The 15,905-nt window shown below is 61.7% G+C and overlaps 1 protein-coding gene across 3 annotated transcripts in view; it reads left to right on the top strand.

Moving 5' to 3' along the window:
• Positions 1-15,905, top strand: part of KCNAB2 (potassium voltage-gated channel subfamily A regulatory beta subunit 2) — a 100,998-nt gene that overhangs the window by 2,369 nt on the left and 82,724 nt on the right. The window contains exon 1 of one of the 3 annotated variants that reach the window (XM_067018680.1): positions 11,455-11,644. The exons of the other annotated variants lie outside the window; for them this stretch is intronic. The gene's annotated coding sequence lies outside the window, so the exon portion shown is untranslated. Of the gene's footprint in view, positions 1-11,454; positions 11,645-15,905 lie in introns of those variants that run through there. 3 annotated transcript variants of the gene reach the window in all.

Genomic DNA, 15,905 nt, shown 5'->3' with positions numbered 1-15,905 from the left:
CCTTCGCTTCACCAAAGGTCCCAGAGCCAGAGCAGGTTCCCGGAGTCCCTGAACGATAAGCAGAACATTGGCACTGGAGGCAGCATGCAGGGAGGACCGTGTCTGAAGGCGTCCAGGGCCGGAGACCCCTCCTCTCCCCTTTCCGCAGCCAGGGGTCCCGCCTCATAGAGGCGAGCACGCTGGAGCCTCAAGGGGTTGGGCATCTTCCCCTTTGGAGGACGCAACGGAAGCCTTGGCAAAGTCAGAGACCTCTCCAAGGTCACTCAGAGGTGAGCCGCGCCAGGCCCCGTACCTCCCGCCAGTCTGAGCCGGGTCGCTTCCTTGGTTCTGCCCTTGGAGGAAACCAGCACCCCGTGGACATGCCCACCACCGGCTCTAGCCGCCCTTCAGGACGCACTTGTGAGATGGTGCTGACACACGTGGAGGAAACAGCACCCCGGGTGCGTCTGAGTCACTGGGGTGTCAGGAGTGGGAGATGCTACCGACCACGGAGAGTTCTCGGTGACAGCATCCTGCCCCGCCTGGCAGTTCCCCAGAGCCAGGGCCCTGTGGTTCCAAAGATATCATCAAAGAGATGGCAAGGGGCCGAGCCGCCGGGTGAGATGAAAGGCAAGAAGGGACTCTGTGCCTTGACCTTGCTTCGCTGCGGGTCCTTGTAAATAACCCTGAACACCCGTGCGAGGGAGGCTGCTGAGCCCGGCTGGGAGGCAGGCGCAGAGCGCTGGTGAGACGGACCCGGCCGCCTGGATTCTGTTCCCACTGCGCCGGGCCCCCTGCAGCCCATCAGCAAGTGCCGGAAATCCTTCCCCCCCCAGAGATGCGTCTCCTCCAATGTGCAGGAGGGTCAGGTTCAATCCCAGCTCCCAAGAGACGTGGAAGCTGCCTTTCTCATGATGGGAAGGCCAGCACGCTCAGCCCTCCACCCACAGCATGTCCCCCCTTTCTTTGGGGTGGCTCTGAGGAGATGTGGTCCTTGCCTCAGCCAGTACAGAGGAGAAAAAGGGACAGGGCCTCCCCAGGAGAAAACACACCAGGGGCCAGGTGGGGACATCACCCGACGGGTCATTGGGTCACTTGGGGGGGGGGGGGCGTGGAGGGGCCCTCCAGGCTCTCTATCCGGCCTGGGCTTGGCGAGAACATGAGTCTCCCTGCCCTAGCAGACGTGAGCAGCTGCTGGGTCTTCTTACCCTTTGCCACATCCCGCGGGGCTCAAACGGGGCTAGCCTTCCTCTCCCTCTACACTGAGGGATGCACTCTGGGCCCGGCCCCCCCAGCTGAAGTGTGCCGTTGCACCCGCACACTTTCTAACTCATAGCACAGAGGACAGGGTCTCAGGAGGTCACCCCCTGCTCCGCCGAGTGGCCAGGTGGTTAGCCCTGGAGACCCGGTGTCCACGGGCTTATATGTGTCCCTCATCCTATTTCACCCACATCCCTGGCACCCGCCTGCCTTGAACTTCCTCCTTGCAGTCAACCTCTCTCCCCTCTAGCTCCAGCGCACAGGCTCTTGCAGAGCTGACTGTCTTAATGCCACACGGGGTACAGATTGAATAGGACCGGGAAAGGGGGAAAAGCGGAGATGGGCTGGAGGTGTCTCCCTCAGCTTCACACCTGTGCTGCAGACCCGGTAGGGAACTTTTCCGCACCAGCATCTTGAGCCCTCTTAGGGGGTTTTCCCCACCTAACGTGATCTTGATCTTGAGCCCCAGCTGCTGAGTGGCTGAGATCCATCAATCAACTCAACAGTTGAAAGCCACGTGTATGTTTCTCCTTCTCAGATCCCTGCACTGGGTTCAAAACAAACCAGCGAACCGTTCGTCGTCGGGCTAGTTTCCCCAGTAAGCGAGCGACTTCTTGGGTCCCGTAGACACTGGGTCTTGTCCGCAGGGCCCTCTGTCTGGGGTCTTGGCCCATGGCCCCCAGTGGAGAACTAGCTCTCTGAATGTCCAGTTCTTACTCTCCCAGCCGCTTGGCCCTGTGCTTGTGTCTCCCTTTTTCGCGATTGGTGAAATGAGGCAAGTAGAGGCATACGGACAGTCCCTGGCACAGGGCAGGCACTCCGTCAGCTTCCCAGCCTCTGTGTCCAGTTATAGACTGAGCGCAAACCTTCGCTCTACCTGGAGCCCCGGTGGCCCCCGGGAAAGCTCAAGCAAAGTGACTCAGGTTCCCTTCTGAGTCATTTCATGAGCCCACGTGGGGCTCCTCAGAGAGGCTGGGGACTCCTGGGGAACAGCCTGGGAGAGCCCAGCTGGTGGCTTTCGTGGAGGAACAAGGGGGAGAGCCTGTTGCTATCTCTGCGGATCAAGGCCTCCCAGTGAGTGGAGGGACACGGCTTGCCCCGTCCTACCAAGCCCAGGCCTCCTGGAGGGCCGGGTGCGCAAGCCTGCGGGGCACCCGTCTGCCCGCCTACCCCCCTGTACAGTAGCCCTGGGGGCTGCGGAGGCCCACCCCGAGCACGCCCACCCTCCGCAGCACAGCACGTTTCCATTATTCTTCCTTCAGCAGCTTTGTGATCTCTCAGAGTGAACTGCAACCTGGTGTCCACAAGCTGTCAAATACAGCCCAGGACAGAAGGAGCTAGAATTCTGCCTGGGAACCTTGCCTTCCCGAGTGCTCTGCGGTGGCAGGGTCTCTCTGGAAACAGCGCCCTTCCCGCCCCTTCTGGATGGAGGAGACTCAGAAATAACTAGCACAAGGAAATTCTAACGAATCCACGCATTAAAAAGTAAATTCGAATTTAAACATTGTTTAAAACCTGTAAATACCGCCGGCTGGGAAAGCCTCTGCAGCAGACATTTGAAAGGCCAAGGGTGAGGAAGACCCACCTAACCTAACCACAGACCAGGAACCATCAGAAAAGCCTCTGCCGGGCTCCCCTGGTGGCGCAGTGGTTGAGAGTCCGCCTGCCGATGCAGGGGACACGGGTTCGTGCCCTGGTCCGGGAGGATCCCACATGCCGCGGAGCAGCTGGGCCCGTGAGCCATGGCCGCTGAGCCTGTGCGTCCGGAGCCTGTGCTCCGCAACGGGAGAGGCCACAACAGTGAGAGGCCCGCATACCGCAAAAAAAAAAAAAAAAAGAAAAGCCTCTGCTGATAGAAGAGAGATGGGGGACAGGTGGGGTTGCTACTTGACCCAGACCCTGAAAGAAGGCAGGGTTGTGATAGCAAAACTAGGAAAGGACTGTCTGGGGAGAGCCCTGCATGGGCCAGGCCCCGGACGGAGGACCAGGGGGTTGGACAGTGGCCGAGGCCCAGGGGGAGCACAGGTGGGACAGAAATATGGGGGTCGTTGAGGGGGAGGGGGAACTGGGATCTGGGAGGCCAGCCGTCGGACCCCTGGCTCCCCTGCGGCCAGCGGTGGCATGTCCACGCCGGCATGAAGGAGGCAGATGTGTCTGCAGTGCGGGGTGAGGTGATGGCAGGGGAGATCGCGTGTCGTCCTGGAGAGAGACTGTTCTCTGTGTTGTGTGCTGCTGTACGCCCCGCATTGCGCACAGAGTGGGACTCCGGAGATAGGTCTCGAGCGCGTGAATAGAGTGAGTCGGCAGGAGAGCATCACGGCGAAGCTGCTGTGGAGCCGCAATAGAATGCGGGTGGTAGGGGGTCCCCTTTTCATCGCTGGGTCTGCTCGGGCTACATCCTGCTGACACTGCCTCGTTGGGTCCAAGGTCTTTGCCTCGGCCAGTCATGGCTGTGGGCATCGAGAGGGACAGCCATGGCTTCAAACGGGGTTCAAACCAGAGGTGACTGCCACCCCTCCCCACCAGTCACAGCCTTGGCAGTGGACAAGGTCACCCAGGAGGTGGGGCCGAGAGTAAAGGGGGCAGAAGACGGAGCCCAGGGAGTGGCCGTGAGTGCAGGGTTTGGGAGGGAAGGTGAAGGTCAAGGCAGGAGGAAACCCCGGGTTATCCTGGAGGCCAGTCAGAGAGGGAGATAGAAGGCGGGGGCAGGTGTCCGCTGCATCAGGCGGGCCCCACGCTGCTGGGGCCACAGTCCCTGCCAAGAGGGGAGGCGACAGAGCTGCCCCCGCCCCATAACAGGTGCACGTGCCACATCTTTGCCCTGTTCTGTGTCCACTCTTTCAATTCGAGGAGCTGCCGTTGTCGTGTTTTACTGGCGCAGAAATAGGCACTGAAAGCCGAGGTGACTATATCCTCAGGTCACAGAGCACTAACAAGGAGTCAAGATCGGAACCCCGGCTGTTGGGCGCCAACGCCCGCCCTCCTGACCCTTGCATTCTGCTGCCTAGAGGGCTCTTGAGAAAAGTGACAGTGAAAGAAGGAAGGGAGGCGAGAGGGGGCGCGCTCACGGGGTCAGCAGGTCGGTGGGAAGAAAAGTCACTTTTCTGGTGAACCGGGTCCGTCGGCCGCACCCTCAGTCTCCACGGTGCGTGATTCTGTGTCCTGCCCTAATGGGGACATTTCTGGGGTCACCTGTGAACTGCGGGGCCCATCCTTCCAGCTTCATGGACGGCTCTGCATACGATGCAACCGCAGAGGATAAGAGCGCGGAGGCTGCGGTGGCCCCGGTGGCGCCAGGCCGTCCTGAGCCCTGGGGCACACATCGGGGTCACAGGGGGCAGTGCCTGAAAAGAGTCCCTGTGGGTCCTGGTGCAGCTCAGCAGCCACCGGCCCAGGGTTCCAAGGCTACACTTTGAGAAACAGTCCCCAGTTTGTCATAAACTTTCCCATTTCCACTTCTTAAAGCAGCGCCCGAGGAAACGCGCCTTGATCATCGGAAGCTCTGATGAGCCAAAGCCTTCCCGGGGCTGCTTCAACACCGTGGAACGTAGGAAGCCCTGGTTCTACTGGGCGACCTGCTACGCTTTTGTCAGCTTCGAATCCCGAATCGAGCTTTAATCCTGCCGGGGGTGGGGAGATGACGGTGCTAGTGGTGCCCCAGTGCTCCTGGCAGGGGGTTTGGTCAGGATGCTGACTCTCTGAGCGCCTGCCCCGTGTGACGGAAGTGGGCACATCCCTCCCGGGAGCCAGCCTGTCACTTGGGACTGAACCTGTGGCATCTCCCCTCCCCCTCTCGTGAGCCCCCACCTCTGCTCAGTGACTCCCTCCCCCCCTGGGGAGCGTTGCCTTTGCCTCTCACTGAGGAGAAGGTTTTTTGTCACCCAGCTTAGGCTGCCCGGAGCCATCTCTGTCCCTCTGCTCTTGCCAAGGACACGGGATGCCTGGAACAGGCATTGCAGATCCCAACAAAACGTCGCTCCCTTTCTGCAGGGGCACGGGCGCTGGGGACGCCTCCCCACTTATACCCGCCCATGTCCTGCCCAGGACACATCAGAGGCTCCAGGGGTGCTGCCGGGGATGCTGCCGTGCTCCCTCTTCATCCCGAAGGACGGGTTTGGGAAAGGCCTCTGACGGCTCGCGGGGCAGCTCCTGTGGGTAAATGTGGACCCACGTCCTAAATAAAGAGCCTGTTCAGATGAGACTCATCGGCCACCCTGCGCCTGATGTCGCCACTCAAGGGACGGCGGTTGATGGCAGGAGCGACCGTGCCCCTGCTCTGGCTTTGTGCAGTCGCGGCCGTGCTGCACGTCACCCCTTCCTTCACTGACCCGCGAAGCAGGGGCGTAGATGAGGCCGCTGCCCTCAGGGCCCACAGTCTGTGGGGGAGGAGACACGGGCTGCAGCCCACGGAGGGGCCACTCGGGCCACAACGGAGGTGTCTGCAGGCCCAGCAGGCAGGACGGGGCAGTGTGCGCCCCACGTGGTCAGGAAGGGAGGAGGCGGGGCTGGAGCCGGTGTGGCTCTGTGTTGGGTGACAGAGGGAGAAAGGACAGGGCGGTCTTCTGGGCAGGGAGAGCTGTGCCAGCAGGTGAGAGATGGCCTGGGGTATTGGGGGGACCTCAGGGGAGGGACGCCGGGCTAAGTGAGGAAAGATCTTCGGGGCCGCTCATCTTTAGAAGAAAGATGTATCCTGAGCAGGACACAGGAGGGTGTAAACGGGGAGGCATCCCCTGCCGCTGGGAGTCACAGCACCCGTGCCCCTGCAGAGAGGGGACGACGTTTTGTTGGGATCTGCAATGCCTGTTCCAGGCATCCCATGCCCTTGGCAAGAGCAGAGGGACAGATGAGGCTCATCTGTGGGCCTAAGCTGGGTCATGCATCCCGAATGGGGGAAAAGAAGCTGGCCAGGTCCCTCAAGGCCCCCAGCCCTGTCCTGTGCCCGTGGTTCCCTCGGGAGCCCTGAGCCGCTCCAGCTACCGTGATTACCACAGCTCCCCCCAAAACACACGCGAAGCCTGTGTGCCCAGCTGGGCCCTCGGTCCCTGCCTCACCCAGGGCTGGAAGGTTCTGACAAAGCCCCCTGGGGTACCACTGAGAGGGATGTGGGGGACAGGGGTGCTCCCCACCTTCCCGCAGCCTGGTAACCACGGTAACCGTGGGGAACTGCTGGAGGCCCCCAGCCACCTGCTGGGATGCTTGGGTGCTGAGGCCATGGTGGGGACTCATGGTACAGCCACGTGGGCCCCTGGGTAGCAGCCTTTGCTAGCAGCAGGCGAGGCGGAGGCGGGTGCAGCCCCAGACAGTCACCCAAAGCTCTGAAAACGAAAAGGGCCCCGGTTCCGGGGGAGAGGGCACAGCTCAGGGGACCCTTCCCCAACCCCCTGAGGGGACGAGAGGGCACTTGCTCCCAGGCTCAGGCAGAACCCCTGCTCTCTAAAGGAGCCCCCAAGCCAGCGGGCATTTGAAGTATTATGGGGCTTTATTCCATTTATTACCGTGGGGCTGGGGCCCCCTGGGCTCCTCCAGCCAGCAGCCCTCAGGAAGGTCCCTTCAGCCTTCTTACTCTTTGACGCACGTGGTCCAGCCGGTTTGTTTTAAGGAGAGGGAAACTGGGGCTCGGGGAGGAATCATACTTGCTGACAGCTTGGGGCCACCGTGCAGCTCTCTGACTGCCAGCCTGTGTTCAGCCCCTGAGCGGCCCTCACCAGCGCCCCGTAGGTCTCTCTGAGCAACACTCCAGGGTGGTCTTTGCTACTGACATCCGGTCCCTCCTAGAGCGTGTGCCCCATGAGGAAGGGGTGTGTCTGTCCCGTCACCTCTGTACCCCCGGCTCAGCCCTTGGGCAGGCACGTGACAGAAGCAGGCTCTCAGCAACGATCAGGAACGACGGACCCCCCCAGAAGGCAGAACAGGGTAGGAAAGAGCTCATGTAAGGCCCACCCCACCCACCCCTGCAAGTTGGAGCCGCCCTCTGCAGAGCCGGGAAGGGATGGGGGACCCCGGCCCACAGACTAGTGGCCGCCACCTGACTCGGGATGATCAGAGAAGGGAAGCCCCTGGCCAAGAACCAAACCTCGTGCCAAATCCCCCCTGGGACCTCCTCCGCACATCAGACCATTTTCAGGGTGCTTCCGCATCCCCCAACCCAGGCCTCCCCGCTTCCTAAGCCAGACGGCCCGTGCTCGGTCCTCCAGAGCGGTGCTCATTTCCCTGGACATGTGGGTGAATATTGCTGGTGCAGAGGCAGGACCACTAGGCCTGTCACCCTCCCTTTGGGCCCGAGGAGCACCAGCCGGACCCAGGCTGATTTCCCCAGCTTCCGAGAGCCCGTGGCCCTTTGAGCCAGCGCCGTCGCAAGGCTGCCCTTGCCTCCCATCCCCTCACAGCATTGATGTCAAGGGCTCGGAGCTGCGGAGAGGTGATGCTACCGTCCTGACAATCCTCCACTCGCCCGTTCTTCGTGAGGCTTCACTCCAGGAATGCAGTCCTAGCGCTGGCCCTGGTGCTGCCCGCAGGCACGACAGGTCTCCCGCCCCCCCCCCTTCTGTCCACTCGTCCACCCCAGGAACCTTCAGAGGCCCTGCTTGCAGGAGCTATCTGGTGAGCTTTGGATCCTTGAGCTGAAGCCGTGGGAACAAGCCTGGGCTCCCTGGAAGCAGGCAGTGGCCCTCCCCGCCGTGGGCTCCCCGATTCCCTCGCCCCCAGGCTGGCCACCCCACTGATGGATTCTCCGCAGGGTATCTTATCCCCAGGGCACAATCCTGCCACACCCTGAACAACAGGCAATGCCCCAGGGAGGGCAGAGCAGCCGCGACCTCCGGGGCCTGGCGCCCAGCCCAAGGTGGCCGTCAGCGAGGATGCACTCCTGCAGCCGAGGGCGAGACAGAGCCGGGGCTCAGAGCCCGTGTGCTGAGGCAGCTCCGGTGCAGGGGCTGGCGTCGTAGGCCGGCGGCCACAGGCTCCCAGCCACTTGGCATCTGGACAGATGGGCTGTGTCCTGCAGCCCGGCAGCCTCCCCGAACAGACTGCACGCTCAGTGCCCGGCAGCCGCGCTCGTGTGTTTGTAGCAGAGGCACTTAATGATGCGAAGTGAATTCCTTCTAACTGCAGAAGGAGTCCCAGGGCGTCCAGGCTGAGTGGTCCCAAGCAGCAGGCAGAGAAGGCCATGGTCCCGTGAGCAGGTTTCCACGGGAGCTGGGGACCTCCAGGAAGGAGGCTTTGCCCCGCTGCAGGAAGGAGGCAGGCAGTTCCTACGATGCTGGTGGTAATGGTGAGGGTGCTGGTGATGCTGGTGCTGTGGGATCTGCTCTGTCAGGCTCTTGCTTAAACCTTACAGGCATTCACTCTTAACCCTCCAGCCACCGCAGGAGTAGGGGCTTCATGGGTGAGAACAGCTTCCATGCTTGACCTCGGGTCACACAGCCAGCAGGGGACCCTGGGCCCCCGTATCGCCTTGTTAATCGGATGGATACTCAAACTTGGCCTCGCCCCTGGGCTGGGGTCGCCAGGATTCCCGGTAAGAGGAAACCGCGTAAAGGTCCAGCCCGGCGCTCAGCTCAGTGCTGGCAGAGCCCCCCTGGATTCTGTTTCCCTGCCTCATGTATGCAGACGCTCCCACCAGAAGGGGGTCGCTGAGCCTGAGGCAGGAAGAGTGCGCGGTGGGGAGGCGGGACCCCTCCCCACTCTCCTGTATGCTTTCCCCTCCCGCCTGCAGGATCGTGGGGCTCCCCTCTTCCCCCACTCACATCACTGCCCGAGCACTTTCCCAAACAGGGAGACATCACTGCGAGTGACCCAGTTATATCCTGTTGTTTTTCCCTGAAATTCGCTGAAACGCCGTCTCCTTAGGGATCTAGCATCTTTTCACCCTTCCCAATAATGCTGTCTTGAACACGGGTGTGCATCTGAGTTTATTTACTCTCTTGGACGGTTAGGTTACATTTATATAAGTAGGATTTCTGGATCCCAAGCCATGGATCTTTATTGCCCAATTACTTTCCCAAAAGATGGTACCACACATCCCCGAAGCAGCAACGTCTCACTGGAGTAGCTTCTTTGCAACCTCACCTGCGATGAGGATTTTCATTTAAAAACGCGGTTGTTTTTTTCCCCTGTTATAATTATATGATTGCAAAGGCCCAGTGCCTGATGGCTTTCTTTTGCATCTCTTTTAATCCAGCAGAGCCTTTAATGGATGAGGTGGAGTAAAGCTGGCTTTCCAGTTGCTAGTGTAGTGCTGCATGGGCAAGATATTAATCTTTCATGCCTCTGTCATGTGGTGCCAGCAGGTAATCCCCTTTGAAATCATTTGTTATTTATTCTTACAGTCCCCTGGAGAGCGGGGAGGGCCCCAGGAGCCTGTTCACAAATGCTAATGCGAGGAGGGCTGCAGAAATTTCCCTGCAAACTGCCCCTCCCCTCAAGGTGTGGAACTGACCCAGGGCTGGGGACACAGGCCCCTGCAGCAAAGGGAGACACATCACCCCAACCTCTGCCTCCGTCACTATGCGTGCTTCCCTGCATCTGTGTCTTGTCTTTTAGGGAAACCTGTCATTGGCTGTAGGGTCCACCCGAATCCAGGATGACCTGACCTTAATTACATCTGCAAAGACCCTTTTGCCTCGTAGGGTCTGGTTCACCAATACCAGGGATCGGGACGCTGACACATATTTGCGGGGCGGGGGACACAATTTGAGCCACCACAGCAGGTTTCTGCCATTGCTTCCCCACCACCACCCCCAGGGCCCCCTCCAGAAGCCCCTGTGGCTTTTCTTTCGGGTCTGCTGATTCTTTCCCCTTGGCAGGGACTGCGTGTCGGGTGTTACTGGCTAAGGGGTAAGAGTGGGAGTGTGGGGTGTGGACCTGGGGTCGAGCTGGGTCGAGTTGGATCCCCTCTCTGGAAAGCCAGCAGTTACACCCGGAGCCGGGGCCCGCAATGAGGAGCGGGATCCACTATGGGGTCACCGCGGCCATACCTGCCAGCGTACTTGGAGGGCAGAGCCCCCTTCCTGGCCTCAGAGAGGTGGGCCCCGCAGCCTGGGGAGGCTTCATGGGGCTCACCTGCGGGTGACACGGTGAGCAGCTGAGACAGGGCAGCGTGTCCCATCGAGGGCAGATGGGAGGTGCTCAGATAGGACCCCGTTTTCAGGATGCCAGCCTGTGCCTCCCCCGGGGAGGGACGGGTTTGTGCTACGGCCTTTAGGGGCCCAGTATCCCTCAGACACGCTGCCTGGCGAGCAACCTTCTTCTCAGGCTCCTGATCCCCTCTGCAGACGGCACCGAGGTCTGTCCCTCAACTTCTTCTAAGGGTCACCGCTGAAATCCCCGTAGAGCCCGGGGGTCCAGCACCACCCTGCGTGCGATCACGCGGCGTTTGGGGGAGATCAGCTGCGGACAGTCACCCTTGTGCTGTGCCAGGCGCCGTGCCGTCTACAGGGGAGGGGCCTGGCTGGACACGGGGACCAGAGGCCCCTGCACGGGGCTGGCCAGAAGCAGGTGGCCCCCGTCCCCGTGGCCCAGCACCAGCCCCCCAGTGTTACCGCAGGAACTCGTAGCAGCGGGCAAGGTGGGAGCGCGCACGGCTCCCCGAGTCCTCCCTGCCCGGCACCCTCTGCTTGCAGGGCCCCTCAGCATGCGGGTGGTCCGAGGCTCCAGAGAGGAAGAGACCCCCCCCAGCCCTGGGGGAGCGCCGAGTGTCCCGGGACTGCTTGGTGGCACAGGAGGGCGCCAACGTGTCCACTTGGACTGGAGAGACAGACTGGGAGGCTGCCTGTCTGGGGACACCAGGGTGCCGGCCTCTCCCTCCTGCTCCCATCCTGGGGGGCAAGCGATTAAACCACCCCCCTGCCCGGGCCAAAGGAAGCAGCTCGGAGCTGCTCCCTCCATCTGCCGAGAGCTGGGCCGTCTCTGCTCCCTCCTGTGTCAGCTGCTGAGTCAGGCTTTGAACCATCACAGGGGTCACAGCCCTAATCACTGGCAAGGGGTGCTTCCTCCTCCCCGCCCCCGGCCCCCCAAATTCTGTGTTTTCTTCCCACCGTGGCTCAGCTCGAAAGACCTCAGCCCGGCTCTGAGAGGAGAGGCGGCGTTTCTCTGTCCCTCTTACCGTGGATGCCCCCCAAGGAGTGGGGAAAACCAGGACCACTTAAGGGGGAGGGGAAGCGCGTGCTCGGACCTCCCCCTCCCCTCCCCCTCCCGCAGTCCCTCGGCTCATTGGTTATCCTGCTCAGGGGCGGATGCAGAGGTTCTGTCTCTGACGCCCGAGCCAGGTACTCGCGGCACTGCAGCTGCGGCCCAGGGGCTGGAGATGCCGCAGGCATGCTGACCGCAGGGTGTCCTGGACTCCGTGCCGCCTGTGGGTGCTGCCTGGAGGTCCTCTGGGATTGCACGACCGCCCCCCAGGGAGCTGGTGAGTTGGGGGGGCCAGGAGCCACTGCCTCACCCAGACCCCCTCACCGGCGCCAGTGGGGAGGGAATCCTGGAGGTGGGCCATTAAGACCTGCAGCTTGTCTTCTATTTGGCGTGAAGGACAGGAAAGGCCGAGTCCGCATCCTGCAGCAGGAAGCCCCCCTTGTCCCCCTGACAGTGGTCAGCACTGGGGACAGGTCGCTCTGGTTCCGCTGTTCTTTATCTTTAAGAACCTCTCCCCTCTGAAGGACAAGGTCCAGATACCAGAACAGGCGAGAAACGCTCTCGGTGTGAAAAGAGAGCTGGGGCGGTGGCGTGTGGGCGACACAGCTCTGTCCCACAGCACGCCCCCAGCCAGCTCTCGCGCTGTGTGCGGCCCCCTGACCCCCAGCCTCCACGGAGGCTCCTCCCAGGGAGACAGCCCCGCCCACGGCTCTGGGAGCATCCACTGAGGCCGGAAGCGGGCACAGCCAGGCCCCAGAGGGAGGAGAGCAAAAGCACCCCTGGGTGCCCTTCATCCCAGGGGAGGTAGGGGCGGGCCCAGCCGCTCTGCCTCCCCCAAAGGTGTGGGACACACTGTCTGAGTCGTGCTTGAGATGCGCTCTGGCTGGACGTTTGGGCCGCCCAGATGGCTCGCAGGTCCTTCTAGCCACCACCCCCCTACCCGGGGCTGGCCTGCGACCCCCTGGGACGCGGGCCGTGAGCTTGCAAGTCCTCCCACACACGGGAAGCTCAGGCCACCCTTCTGGCCTGACCTGGGGCGGAGCATCCGGCCTGAGGGAGGAGAGGCCTTCCCCAGCATCTCCTGGGAACCTGGGCGGGAGCAGACCTCGGGCTGCTTGGCCGATGGCTAGAGTGGGCCTGTGCGTGCGTGCGTGCGTGCGTGCGTGTGCATCTATGCACACCTGGGGGGGGGGGCAGCGTGCGTGCATACACACACACACCCTTTCCGAGGCACGTCCCCCCACCCAGACCCTCATCGGAGCTGCTCTCCTGGGCTGGCCTGGACTGCTCCATCCTGCCGGGATTCTGGTCTCTCCCTAGATTCTCTTGATAAACTTCCTGTAATCGGAGGAACTCTGACGTGCTTTCACAGAAGGGGAGGAAAATTAGTTTTAAAGAAAAGAAAGAAGTGCTTGATGACCTGGAACTCACTTTTGCACTGTGGTTCCGCAGTGGAGTCTACGTGCCTTCTCCTGGGCTTTCTAGGGATGAGACTCTGAGGCCGTGGGTTTCAGGAAGCACTCTCCCTCCTGCACTCAGGTGCCTCTGTCTCTCTATCTCTGCCTGTCTGTCTCTCTGTCTGCGGCAAGTATTTCCACACTCCAGTCCTTGGCCTGTCATCTGATGCTCTGAGTCATATGTGCACACAGCCAGACCTGTTTCAGAGTTTGCATTTCTCTTTCAGCTGGTTAAACTTTTTTCTTAAATAAGCTTATTTTGATAGGAAACTTGCCATTCCTGCAATGAAGGGAAAGCCAGCATTGCTTGTCATGATTCAAAGATAACTGGAAAAATAAGTAGATAAATATTAGATTCGAGGACTATCTCAGGTGTGACCAGGACACACAGACTTTGAAACTCCCTGTCTTGGGGATTCCAGAATGAGCCACCGGCTTGTGTTCTGGGAATTGGAGGGTGTTTTGCCTGCCCCCCCCCTCCTGTCATCCCCAGCCCCTGTTCACGGGTGCAATGCCTGGTCCAGGGTTATTCACGTTCTGAGGGCAAATTGATGAGTCCTTCCTCGTCCCTGCTCCGGTGAATAAAAGAGGTAGAAAAGCCGGGGTGGGGTGGGGGACATCAGCCCCACACGTCCCCCAGCTGGATTTAGGCACGAGGGGGAGGTTTTATTGGGGATGAGGGTGGCCAGAGGCCGGGCTGGCAGTCGAGTGTCAAAGATTTAAACCAGAAAGCGGCAGGGAGCATTCTTCTCCAGAAATCATCATGGAAGCCTGGGACAAAATGGCGTGAGGGAGCGTTAAGAGTGTTGGCTTTGGAGTCGAGCGGACCTGCCCCAGCTCTTTGCCTCTTAGAGCTTTAGCGGGGTAGTTCAGAAGATTTGGATGGTAGAGGTGTTAGTCACGGAAAGTGCCGACACCCTCCCCGCTATTGCCGCCCTGCGGGGGAACCACTGCAAATAGCGTGGGGTGACGCGTGCAGGACGGGGAAGCATCCACTGCATTGGACCCTGAGGTTGGTGACGTCCCCAGCGGAGGGGGAGACACGGCACGCGCCCCGGGGCGGGGCAGGGGCTGCCGCAGGTACAGGAGCGAGCGGGAAACGAGGCGGGCGGGCGTGCCCAAGGCCAGGTGGAGGGGACAAGAGGCGGGCGGGCGTGTGGGAAGTCAGGGCCGGGAAAGAGGGAGCGGGCTGCAAAAGCAGTCAGGCCTGGCTGTGAACGGTTCTGCAGACCAAGCCCAGCTACTGGGCCTGAGGCTGGAGGCCCTGGGCAGCCAGTAAAGGCACGGCCTGATGGATCCGCGGTGGCAAAAGAGGGATGGGACTCTGGACAGGTGGTCGGCCCGAGGCTGGCAGTGGAGACAGGCAAGAGAGGAAGTGTTCCAGGGACACAGCTACGTGGATGTGGGGCCAACAGGCAGCTGAGAGTCCGAACCCGGGGCTCAGGCCGGGGGCGCTGACGGTGCAGCCCTGGGCCTCGGGGGCACGGAGGTGAGAGCTGGAGCTCAGAGGGTCGTTCAGGGAGGAAGACTCCAAAGCAGCTGCGCTCGGGGGAAGAGAGGCCAGCCTGGGGCGGAGGTGGAGGGCGTGAGAGAAGCGGAGGTTGTGGAGGTGCTAGCGGTGGTAGAGGTGATGGAGGTGAAGGTCATGGAGATGGTGAAGGCGGTGTGTGAGTGTGTGCGTGTTCATACATGCACATACATGTGCTCTACGCCCGTGCCCACGTGCCCTTGAGATGCCTGGCTCTGTCCTTGTGTTGTAAACCAGGGGTCATCCTGGTCGGGGACTCCAGACCTGGTAGAGACTGTCGGTCCAGTGATAGCCTGAGATCCTGACCTGGGCCTCTGCGCACTGCACTTTCCCACCGTGAAACCCCGTGGAGGAGGTGCTGAACTGCAGGAACAAGGAACACGCGAGCCACGCAGAGCAGGCGTGACCTGCCTGCGTGCGTTCAGCAATCGCCCCGTCCCGGCACGAGGGATTCCGCAGGGAATGAGACCAACCCAGTGGCTGCCCTCTGAGCTCACCGTCTGGTCAGGGGCACGGCCGGGTGGAGTCACCGCAGGTTGGGGTACAAGCTCTGCGGGAAATGCACGTGCTGCTGTGATGGACAGGACATTGGAGAGGGCTTTCCAGAACGACCTCTCTGGAGAAGGGACATCTGAGCGGGGACACAAAGGAAGAGCGTCCCAGGCAGACGGATGGCACCTGCCAAGGCTCTGTGGCAGGAGAGAGGGGAGGAGCCCGGAGGAAGGCCCCAGCCCCCCACCTGGCTGTCCCACAGGCCCCTCAGGCTGGACGCAGCCGCCACCGGGCTCCAGGCTCCTCCAACCTGCTGCCCCCACCAATTCCCCCATGTCGGGAGCTGGGGGGGGTGGTCACCGTGCTCCCGTCTTCCCCCAGCACCCCACATCCACCCGCCGGCCGGCATCTGGTCTCCACCTCCCGGCTCCAGCAGCTGCCACCCACCCTGGCCCAGGCCTTCCCACCTCGCACCTGCGTCGTGGCTGGTCTCCTAAGGAGACCCCCAGCCACCCACCGCAGCCAGTCTCATCCTGGAAAGCGCGGTTGTCTCACCCCTGTCGGGAGGAGGCCTTTGGTTGGCCCCTCTCTGCCCGTGGCAGCGCAGGGCTGTGGTTCAGAGGAGGGACTCTCAGGGCTGCAGGGGGGGCCACTGCCAGGCCGACGGAACCGCTCTGAGCCTCCGTTTCCCCAGCCGTCGCCAGTGGTCGGTAATAAGCAGAGCCAACTTCACGGGGTGTGGGGTGAAGGCTAAGTGAGCGAGTGCACGTGAAAGCCTTTATCCCAGCGCGTCACACCTCCGCATTCAGTCACCAGCAGCTCGGACTGGTCCCCAGCCAGGGGTGAGGCCAGGGGTAGCGCTCAGGTGGGCGTCTGGTGCCCCGTTCCTCCATGCCACTCAGAGGGCGCTCGGATGTCCTGGACCCGCAGCCATCGAAAGCCCAGTGTCATTGCAGGAGCCCGAAGGCCCAGCGTCTCCCCAGGACTGGACGGGTCACCGTGTCCAAGAGAGTGAGGCAGGGCTGTGGGCCGCAGCAAGAGGGCAGGCGGCCGACCTCGGA

The sequence above is a fragment of the Kogia breviceps genome, chromosome 1 (assembly GCF_026419965.1).
Source record: "Kogia breviceps isolate mKogBre1 chromosome 1, mKogBre1 haplotype 1, whole genome shotgun sequence".
Taxonomy (NCBI): domain Eukaryota; kingdom Metazoa; phylum Chordata; class Mammalia; order Artiodactyla; family Physeteridae; genus Kogia; species Kogia breviceps.
This window is presented reverse-complemented; position numbering and strand designations above follow the sequence as displayed.